Source organism: Sinohyriopsis cumingii, chromosome 8, assembly GCF_028554795.1.
Source record: "Sinohyriopsis cumingii isolate HCF-2022 chromosome 8, ASM2855479v2, whole genome shotgun sequence".
In the NCBI taxonomy this organism is placed as follows: domain Eukaryota; kingdom Metazoa; phylum Mollusca; class Bivalvia; order Unionida; family Unionidae; genus Sinohyriopsis; species Sinohyriopsis cumingii.
Window position 1 is genome coordinate 92,877,591 of NC_142968.1, and position 10,264 is coordinate 92,887,854.

The window sequence follows — 10,264 nt, forward strand, 5'->3', positions numbered from 1 at the left end:
CAGCTAGTGTATAATAGACTGGTAAAACCAATAGTCCAGACCCTGATCTGCAAACTAGTGTATAATGGACTTGTGAAACCAATAGTCCAGACCCTGATTTGCCAGCTAGTGTATAATGGACTTGTAAAACCAATAGTCCAGACCCTGATCTGCCAGCTAGTGTATAATGGACTTGTAAAACCAATAGTCCAGACCCTGATCTGCCAGCTAGTGTATAATGGACTTGTAAAACCAACAGTCCAGACCCTGATCTGACAACTAGTGTATGATGGACTTGTAAAACCAATAGTCCAGACCCTGATCTGCCAATTAGTATATAATAGACTTGTAAAACCAATAGTCCAGACTATGATTTGCCAGCTGGTATATAATGTATGGTTAGATCTAAGTCTGTGTATAATGTACTGGTAAAACCAAAACAATCTTGACCCCATTCTGCCAACCAATGTATTATGTATAGGTCTGGGTTTGTGCAATTCACTTCAGATTTTTAAGTAGAACCAAGAAATCTCAGAACCAATAGACTAACAGTCAAATCAATATACGGTACCACCCTCCCAGTAATTCCAATATCTGTCTGACCAAAAGTAGGTTACCTTGACCTATGGTCAAGCCCACCTTGGCAGAAGCACAACATAGTGATCACTTTGCCAGCAGTTGCATGACTATATATCTCTTAATACATCCATCCATATTCTTGATTGACCTTGCATTTAGAACAGATTGTGTCATGGGTTCGACATGCATGTCATGACCAGCTTCTTGCCTAAACTGAAGTGTTGCAATCAAATCAATATACTGTAACACACAGTAATCCCAATATGTCTCTCCATCTTTTGTTCTGTTCTGTGCTCAGTAGTGCGTCTAGTCCTGCAGTGTTTGTTGGATGTGTATATATTATGATCATAACTTGAAGATGTCCATATCAACAAATCACTTTGCTACTGCAATGTTTGGTAGTTATTCACTTTTTTTTGTAATGGTGTATGGCACACTCTCATTACAGTAACTAGTCCCCCAGTTATATCAGCAAATCATTTTGATCCTGCACTTTTTGATAGTGTTATTGCCCTGTTTGTCTTAGAGTACTGTATGACACAATCTCATTATGGCAACAATTTACACTGATATTGATGGATTGCCATGAAACTTTGTAAATATTATGATCACATATCATCAAATCATGTTGCTCCTGCAATATTTAGCTCAAATGGTCATGTGCCTGAATAGATATGGGATGCTCTCTCATCCATTGTTTGTCCATCCTTTAGCACAAGTTTGCTATGGCTGCTTTTCCTAAACTACTGATCAAACTGCCATGGAACCTTTCATCCAATGGTTTGTTTGGTCCTAAATGAAAATGGTGCCATTCACATATCCTGTGTGGCCACCATAGCAGCCATCTTGAAATCTTGTTATTGCTACTCCTCTAGAATAGACAGACAGTCATATCAACAGTGGGTTTCTCTAAAAGACTTATGATCAGTGGTTGGTTCAAAATGAAAATGGTGCTGATCTGACATCTAGTATGGCAGCCATCTTGAAAATCTTATCACTGCTTCTGAATGGAAGGAAGGTCATATTGACATGAGCTTGCTACAGAAGATTTATTATTATGTTTAGTTGATCTTAAATGAAAATTATATCAATCTGACATATCGTATTGGCCACCACAGATGTCATTTTGGTTTCTCTACTCCTTCTGAGTGTATGATCAAATCAGTATGGGGTTTATCACCAGAAGATTTTATATGATGCCTTGTTTGGCTTAAATGAATTGGGTGCCACTGCACATCATCTTAAAAATCTTGTTATTCCTATTTCTAAATGGGTGGTCTTATCAATTTGGGATGTTTACTAAATGACGTTTTATGATGTCTAATTGGTGGTAAATGAAAAAATTGAAAATGGTGCTGCTTAGACATCCAATTTTACAGCAGCAACCACAATGACCATCCTGAAAATATTGTTGTCACTTCTTATGTTGATGTTGTACTTTCATGTGATGTCTAGTCAGACCTAAAAAGAATTATTGCCAATCTGATATCCAGTATGACCACCATACTGTGACTTCTCCAAAACAGAAAATCAGATCAACATGGGTTTTTTACTTGATGGCTTTGTATCATGTCTTATTTTGTCCTAAATGATGTCTTGTTGGTCCTAAATGAAAATCGTGCCAATCTGTGGCTAATTTGAAAATATTGCAGAAGAATATCAGAGAAGGTTTTCACACTCAGCAGTTAAAAATAAGAAATGGTTTTATCTTGAATTCCTGGAAATTCTATTTGGCCAGTAGAGCATTAGTTCCTATGAGGAACTCTTTTCTTTGCACTTTTTATTTTGCTTAACTGTAATGTGTATTTAATTTGTATTTTTTATTTATTTTATAGTTTCTTTTTATTTTATTATAAGCTATGGATATTTATATTTTGGACTTTACCTTGTCTAAAATCAAGTTCATTTTCTACCAGACCTGAATCATTGATTTTTTTAAAAATTCTATAAACAATTAAAATATATCTAATATTTTTCTAAGAGTATGAGTTAACTATTAGAACTATGATATTGGCATAAGTCAAGGACATTGTGTTTACTATGTTCTTTTATTATAATGTTAGTTGTTGTTCTAGGGTTTAACGCCATTTTTCAGCTCAAGATAGGCTATACATGGCGGCCAGTATAACTGGTGAAGGAAGAACCACTGACCCACGAGAAGCTACTGGCAGGCTTTCACACGTACCCACACTAGTATAATGTTAGTAACAGACTTTCTAATTATCTTTAAGATTTTTCTAGAAATGAACTATTGTCCCACATGCTGGCTCTTCTTTTATGTCTTATTTTGTTATTATATAATCTTGTTTACTGGAAAAAATATTAATTAGCACTGTAAGATCTAAGCAGAATCAGTAGCATTAATGTTGTGTCCAGTATTTCGTATGGACTGGAATTTATTTATTCAAATTATCTGATTCAAGTTATTCTTCTCTGGAAAACAAAGCGCACAAAAATGATCTTGGAAATAGAGGCTTGGATTTATAGTGAAATTCAGATAAGGTCATATTCTTGGATTGTATTATTGTGATTCAATAAAAGACTTGGCACATCACTATAACACAGGCCACTTCAGGCATATCAACACTTATAGCAATGGAAATTATTTGAAATATCACTAAAGTTTATTCAGAACTTTAATCTTTAGGACTTGTGTTAGAAATACTAGGATTATTTGAGATATAATTCACAATACTGTACCTTTTTTGTTACATTTTCACTTTGTATTCTAGAAAAATAAATTATTTCGTAAATTTTACAAGTTGAGAAGTTTTTCACTTCTAAGGAAAATATATTTCATCTATATTTCCAACTTTTTCTCTTCCTATGCCAACAAATTCTGTCTTTACAATTTGCTAACACTTTGTTATCATCACACATTTAGGTACTGGCACCAGGAGCATAAGTGACTTCAATTTAGGTTTGGATTATAATTATTTTACATACATGCAAGTCTCTAGTGTTTATAATATCTCCTTATATATATATATATATATATATATATATATATATATATATATATATATATATACCCTTATGAACAGTTTCATATCGATTTCCAAGGCAGTCTTAGCATTTGGGTGCAAACTAAACTTCAATGATTTTACTTGTACGTGGAGTCTGTTGGCTTTTCCCTGTAGGAAATTGCATCATAATGGATATTGTCACACCTACTTTACAAGTATCTATAATGGTGCCACAGTTCCCTTTTAGGTGAAGGTTTTTGTGTTTAATATAGACACTTGTATACATTTCTGTATTGCTAACGCTTTGGTCATAAAAGTACGTGCAAGCTTTCTAAACAAAGTTTATTCAGTCACGGATTGCTCTTGCATGTTTCTATAGACAACAACTGAGTGATGTGTATCTGATAAGCATTCCATACAGCACTTTGTCACTTGCACAGGCAGCCTATGCAACTTCGCAAGATAGGTTCATGCTGCATTATTTATATGCATACATGTCTTTATGCTCTTAAGAAAGCCCTTAACAAACTCCTTATATAATAGAATTCCATAATGACAGGTACATACCGGTGAGTTTCCTTTATCATGGCATCCATAACATTGGGACACCATGTTTCTATGATTTGACCTGTACATCCTGTCCTTGATCTTCCCTGCAGGTAGTATTGTTATTAAGATTGTCTGCTATCACTATTTTCCAAGTAACCATCATTTGGTTTAGCTCTGCACCCACTTTGTATTCAAACAACATAGGTGCAGCCCCACAGGTTTATACTTATCCTCTGTACAGGTGGTATTGTCATTATATTTTACCTGTATGCTTCATTGCTTTATTAGATTGCCTGTTATCAATTTCCAGGTCAACTTTGTAAGATTTATCTCTGCACTGACACTGCATTCTAAAGATAGGTACAGGGCTATAGTTTCACATGTTCTGCTCTATTTGTCTTACAGATTAGAATTATAGGCAGAGAGCTGAAATGCATGGCTAAGGAGGAAAAATGTCACCAGTCAGCATGCCCTTTCTTCAGTGTGAGAATTTCTGATGGGCAAGGGAGATAAGTCAACCCTTATCCTTCAGCCATGAAGTGCCAGTCATAGACACACTCCAATCCAGCTCTGACAACAAAGTCACCACCGCAGGACTCAACATTGCTGGCAACTCCTATCTACTTTGCCTCCTCAGGGTTAGACATTATTCCTGTTGTGGAATAGTGAGGGAGAGAGCTAAACAGTCAAGTTCCCTCTTGCTTAACAGACATATGGATAGGTTACTTGGAACAATCATCCCATAACCTGTTCCAACCTGACAATCCTGACTATATCCTCCCCACATGGATGGCATATTTCCATTGTGACTGGCCTAGGCTTTATACTAGGGATCAGGAAGGGCCAAAACAACAATATTACGAGCTCAATCGCCAACAGTCCAGTTTCCAGTACATTGAACCCAACTTCTGCAGACATATACAGGAACCCATCTAACCCAAGTATCACCTCAACACTCATACGGCATGATGTCAAGATTAGTTCCTCACATTTCAACAGATGTTGTTTTGCAATCTATTTACATGAGAAAAAGTCTCTTTACTAAGCAGTTGTCTATATGTCATGATTTCTAATTCAGGGCATTCTATAAGTTTAGTGAGCAACACACCTCATCACTCTTTGCCAGCTAAGCCACAACCATTACAGGGGATCTTAGCCTCACCTCAGGCAACCAAAATGTTGCTTGTTCTAAAGTTTCAACAGATGTTGTTTGAAATCTCTCTACATTCTGCTACAAGAAGAGTCTCTACTCTTTACTCAGTTGCTGTCTGGGACTCGGGGTTTCTAAATTAGGGCATTATATGAGTTTAGTGAACAGCAGACCTCGTCACTCTTCACCAGTTATGTTGACCTTAGCCTCACCTTAGGCAACCAAAATGAAGATTCAGCCTTTGAGCCTCCATTGAGTATGTTTTCTGCCATTGAACCCTGGAATTCTGCCCTCCTCCTCCCATTCAATCAACAATCTGGACTAGCATCCAACATTTGTTGATCTTATTATGAAACATAAAGAGTCCAACTTAAATTACCTCTGCAGTCTGGAAGAATTACAGACATTCTGACCTGTCTTCATGATCAGTTCGTCAGTGGTTCTACCTTGGCCATACACAAGTATTTCATTTGGAAACCCCATCAGTCTACAGTGATATTAGCTGGTCTGTGCATGACAAAGACACAGTCCGTACATATGGATTCAATGGCCTTTAATGACACTTGGAAGTTGGTATGCAATATCATTGCTGTGGCTTAGATGGCTTAGATACTGGACTTCATCTCTATGGCTATCTTCCAACAGGCAGAACATATCTTTTCATTTCCCACTCTGAATATCTCAGGGCATGCATGGGAGTTGGTCTCAAGAATGGTCCAGTTACTGAACAGAGCTGCTCAACACACTTTGGCCAATGCTGTAACTGCAGGTTCAAATTTACAATTGGCAGAATGTGACTCGGTGCTCTCTGTCTGCACTTTCCTGAAGGACCACCATAAGACCATGCTCAGAGCACATCCTTTATCCACTAACCTTCTGTTTAATGGCCAGATTGTAGAGGTCTGCAAACAAGCCACCAAGGAGGCCAGTTTCCCTCCCCACAACCACAGCATTGATATAGGAAGAGTATGTGAAATCAACAAAAGATCCCAAGGGCCACATATAGGTCACAAACATTTGAAAATGGTCCTGTCATTGATCCACCCAATGAAAGCCAAAGCTCTCGCAAACCAAAGCGGATAATGCACAGGGAGGGTCTTATCATTTGTCCCATTGTTTCTCTGGGGTTTTATTCCAGACAAAGGCAAACAGCACTCTGCATCTGATGATTTACCTAAACGCCCTCAATCAATCCTTTCATGCCCCTTGGTTCTCAATGGAAACACCATGGTGCATTTTGAATGCCGTGGACTCCAAAAAGGAGACTTTGCCATCTGTGTGGACTTAAAAGATGCATACCTTCATGTCTCTATTCATAAGGCTTCCAGGACATTCCTGTGATTCACCTACATCACATTACAGTTCAGGGCACTCCCATTGGGATGCAAAATCTGCCCCTTGGTCTTCAATTGTCCGATGAATTGAGTAAATGGCACATTTTTGGACCATTTATATGGTGACAATATCAAGTTACCTGGATGACATCCTGCAGAAACATCAGGTGAATCATATCTAAACACGACATGATAACCCTTGTTACATGCTTACCAACCAGGGTTTCTCGTCAACAAGGAAAAATCTGATCTAGTTCCATGACAACAATTTTTTAACCTAGGTATTGAGTTCTATACACAGGCAACAAAGCTCATCTCCCTCAGGATCAAGCATTTACAATCTGAACCATGTCTGCTTCTTTACTTTTAAGGAAATTCTATCTGCACATGAATTCCTTCACCTATTAGTCTTGATCAATGCAACAGTGTTCCTCATTGTTATAGGTTACCTTTTTATGTGCCCCTTGAAAATGATTCTTCTGTCCCCAGGGGCAGATTAAGGCTCACTGGTGCCCTAAGCACTGACAAATCTTGGTGCCCCCCTCCTTTCCACGTACACCTGGGAAGATAACCCTAGGGTGCACCATGATCAAGAAACAGAACATTGTGATCAATTTGCACTAGTTTTATCAAACTTTTTTACAAATCTTCATTCATTTTTTTTCTTTTCACCCTTTTCTCAACTTTGTGGTGCTCCCTTTGGCCCTGATGCCCTAAGCATGTGCTTAGTCTGCTTAATGGTTAATACGCCTCTGTCTGTCCTAAAGGAGGCCAAAAGATTGCCCACTGGACCAGCTCTCACCATCTGCACACAATTGTGACACCTTCTGCAGAATTGGGGCATCCTAACTTGGCTCATGGCAGGTATACATCTGCAAGTACAACAGTCTTAGATTACAGTCTGTACTGATGCAAGTACAGAAGACAGGGGAGGCCATCTACAACCATCCTTTTGAGAAGTCAGCAGTGCATGGTCTCCCCAGGAATGACATTTGCATATTCAGTATTCTGGAGATTACAGCCAGTGTGAAAGCCTATCACTGGTGGCAAGGATATTTAAATGGCATGGTAGTTCTCATTCTGTCTAACAACTCTACAGTTGTGACTTATCTCAAATGACAAGGAGGAGCCAAATCCTCAGACCCATGCATTCTGGTGTGGGACTTTCTAAAGTGGTGCTATCAAAAAACAGTTCCATGTACATGTTTAGACATTATTATGGGACACCTAACATACCAACTGAGTCGTTGTCCTGGAACAATCAACTAATACGGATGGAATGGTCTCTTCATCCCTAGGTTTTCACTCCACATGTACCTGAAGGGACCAACCATTGTTTGAACTGTTTGCAACAAGGTGGAATACCAAAATTCCAACCTTTGTATCCCCAGTCCCAGGCTCAAAAGCCTGGGCTGTCAATGCTCTATCCATAGATTGGAATGGCCTGGATGCATACACCTACCCTCCAACACCTCTGATTCCAAAGTGAGACAGAAAGCAGGAGAATAAGAGTGTCACATTATCATCATCACACCACTCAGATGGGAGAAGTCTTGGATCAACAACCTCATCAATCTTCTTGCAATGGAAACTCATTGGATTTTCCCTCATCTGCTCCAATAACCATGATTGTTTTATCCTACCCAGGGCTACTGAACCTGCATGTCTGGATCATATTAAACAGGCCCTCAGAAATAAACAAATTCTCACAACCAGTCATGGAGAGAATCACTCTAGCAAGAAAGCCCTCCATTCTGAGTGCATATGAAGTCAAATGGCATGTTTTCACCTAGTGGTGCACAAATGAACACATCTTACCTCTCCAGGCACCTCTATCACAAATAGCTTAATTCTTATTCTCTTCAAAGAAAGTTTGCACGAAGTAAGATAAAAGGTTATTACTCTATAATTACTGACACATTTCATCACCATGGAAGAGAGGATATCAGACAAAACAAGGACTTTCTGACCTTCTCTCCATCTTTGACTATCTACAGCCAAAAACGTTATCCTGTGACCAAAGCAGAAACTATCTTGGGTATTGACCTAGCTGAACAAGACACCTTTTGAACCACTCTTAAGGGCATTTCTGGTGAACCTTTCATGCTTCCTCATGACATTAGTGATGGCAGGCAGAAATTAGCTAATACATGCCCTGTCAGCAGACCTGACTTGCATGCAGTTCCGACAAGACATTGAGTCTTATTTATCATGGCATTCTTTTCCATCGCCAAGAACAGGCTGCCCTCCACAGGTAACCAGACAATTGTCATGAAACCTCTGTCTGGTCTGGACACATCAGCTCAAGACCACCTAACATACCCAGTTCTGGCTTTTACGTGGTACCATAATAGAATAGAGCCTCTGCGTCGAGGGATATTGCGCCTATTTTTACCTCAAGAAGAACAGGAGGCTATATCAACAGACTGTCTCATCCTGGATTAAGTGAGGTATTCATTCAGCAAGTTGAGAATAAACAACCCCAACTCAATGAGCTTCTTGCGCATTTAAGCTAACAAGGGTAGAGCAACTGGCATAAGTATAATATTTCACAAGAACTGTTCTCTAGCCGACATCTTTCAAGTCATAGGATGGAGATCCGAGTCCACATTCTCTTTTATTTTCGATATCTCTTATCCACAGCTGAACAGGTTCCCCCTTCTAGGTCAACAGCTTCTTAAGATTCAATGACTTTCACTGGATTTGCAGGAGGGAGTAAGTTTTCCCTATTTGAAAATGTGTCCCGACAGATGAAGTCCCCTCCAGTCGGGTTAGTCAGATGCTGTCTCCATACCTTAGCGGACTGGAGATGGTATCTGCAGGGTAAGAGGATGTACCTCCCTACACCTCTTACCTAATCTCCTAGGGTATTATGATTGGATAATGTATTTAAAGAAGAAACAAACATGTTCCTATTAAAATATTTCTTCAAGAATACCTACCAAATCATAATACACATATACCCTCCAGCTTCGCCCCAGTTGCATCCATAGAGAGCATGCTTTCTGCTCCAGTAGTAATTGCCTACAAACTTATATCGTAAAGATGAAAATGAAAAAAGATATCCCATAATAAATTTACAATACTTGCAATGATTTTTTTCCTTTTCTTAACTAAGCTCCCTGTAATACACAATTCTGTAGATTTGTTAATGTCAATAAGACTTGCTGTAACTTTGCAAGTTAATACATTTTTTCTTCTTCTTAAATGAACATACAGCCAATCTTTCTGAGTAAACATAAAGTTAAACCAGTTAATGTGATCGCCTTCATATACTACCCACTTGAACAATTGATCTGATATTTTAGGCCTTATTCAAATTGTTTTCTTGACTTGCATGTAACTAAGAAATCTGTTATGAAATCAAACAATTTCTATGAGCTCAATAGATGACCTTTCAAAAGCCTGGGTTTGCTGCATTTGTAATTATTGGTAAATATAATAATTATAAAAAACAGAAAGTGAATTTTACATGATTTTATTGTGTAAATTAAAATGTACTGTTTGTCAAATTTAATTTGAACTCCTTGGCACTCCAAATGCAGAAAAGTTAAATTTCTCATATAGAGCAATTCACAGTTGCTAACCATCATTAGTTTGTTTTGTGCTTTTAGGACCATGGCATACATGTATAAAGATAGCATATCACCTGCGGCCATTACAGTTCTCCTTTGTCATAATGTGCTTCATTATACATTATAACACGA